Consider the following 1,654-nt stretch of genomic DNA (forward strand, 5'->3'; position numbering starts at 1 on the left):
CCTGCGCCCCCGGCCGCCAGCAGTTATGTTTCTAGCACAGTTATATTTCTTCTCACAAAACACTCAATAGTAGCCTCAGAAACAGAACACAATTTTTCCTTATTAACATAAAGCGAGAAGGGCCTTGGCCGTGCCTGAAGCCACCGGGCAGGTAGAGGCGGCGCCGTGGCCCCGATCAATCCGAGCAAACACGGAATCAGCAGCAGAGCCGCAGAGCATGTGACGATCCTGTCAACACACACTTAAAATAAGAACTGCGAGCAGATGCCCTCGGCTTTCTAGGGACTATGGAAAACTTAAGCTCCTTGCTTGGAACCCCAGGAATTTGCTTCAGAAATGGAAGAACCAGAAAGGACGGCCAGTCCCACAGTGGAGAGCAGCTCCATCGGAACATGCCAAGGTCGGCCTGCTTGCCACACAACGGCTGAACTCGGGCAAGGTCCCCTGTCCAGCTGGAAGTGCCAGTAACCAACTAGTGATGTGGCACAAGAAGGCACTCGCCTATCTGCTCCCCGCTGCCAGCACAGCTCATAAACCCCAGGAATGAGTCCCTCCTCTTCATAAACCCAAAAGCAGGCAACACAACGCACCGGAGCATCTTCCCCGTGGCATCCAAGCCCTCTGCAAAGGCATCCCTGCCAGCCCAGCCACAGGTCCCACTGCTGATCACAGAATCACAGGATGGTTTGGGTGGGAAGGGACCCCCAGAGGTCACCCAGCCCAACCCCCCTGCAGGAGCAGGGACACCTTTAACCACATCAGGTTGCTCACAGCCCCGTCCAACCTGACCTGGGATGTTCCCAAGGATGGGGCCTCCACCCCCTCTCTGGGCAACCCCTGCCAGGCTTTCACCACCCTCACTGCTGGTGCCTGACACAGACCCCCTTCCTCTACACCAGCAAGCCCTACCACAGCGGGACGCGGTGAGCCTCCCTTCAACGCTGCATAACACGGCGTACCGCTGCCTTCTGAGGGGAAGGTGGAGAGAGAGGATGACAAGCACACACATGGTCTCGATCCCACCCTTTAACATCAGACATTTCCTTTAATTCCCAACGTGCAGAACTGGACGATGCAGAACAAGAAAACAAAACCCACAGTCCCCAGCCCTGAAAAATAAATAAATCAGTCTCCACTTAAAAAGCAAAGCTGCTTTTAAATGGCACAGTGTATTGCTTCAAGGGTGTTCTCTTCTCCATTGCCCACGCCGCTGACCCGGTCAGAGGGGAGGACACGCAAACCCTCGTCTTGGAGGTGACTTGCTCCTTCCATGCCATCAAAGAAAACATTTTACATTGCCAAAGCATTACACAGCGCGGGGAGGCTGGCAATGCAGAACTAGGAGAGAGCTGGCAAGCGTGAGGTTTCCTGCTCTCAAACACATTGGGGAAAGATGAGTCTTGGGAAAAGTGGAAGGGAGTTCAAGCCCCCCCGCCGAGCCCGCAGCAGCTGGAAGGGGAGGAGAGAAGAAACGCTGTGCATCCCAGCCGAAGGGAAAAGCTGCATCACTGCCGGGGCTGGGAGAGATAAACCAGGCGCCAAGGAAAAGGTCTCACGCGGTTGTCGCAGCGATTCACCTACCAAAGCCACTTCCATCTCTTGTGTCCCCCCCGCCCTAGAGATGCCCCAGTTTTGACGCAGGGCCAGGAGGGGG

Source organism: Egretta garzetta, unplaced genomic scaffold (genome assembly GCF_000687185.1).
Source record: "Egretta garzetta isolate BGI_Z169 unplaced genomic scaffold, ASM68718v1 scaffold195, whole genome shotgun sequence".
Taxonomy (NCBI): domain Eukaryota; kingdom Metazoa; phylum Chordata; class Aves; order Pelecaniformes; family Ardeidae; genus Egretta; species Egretta garzetta.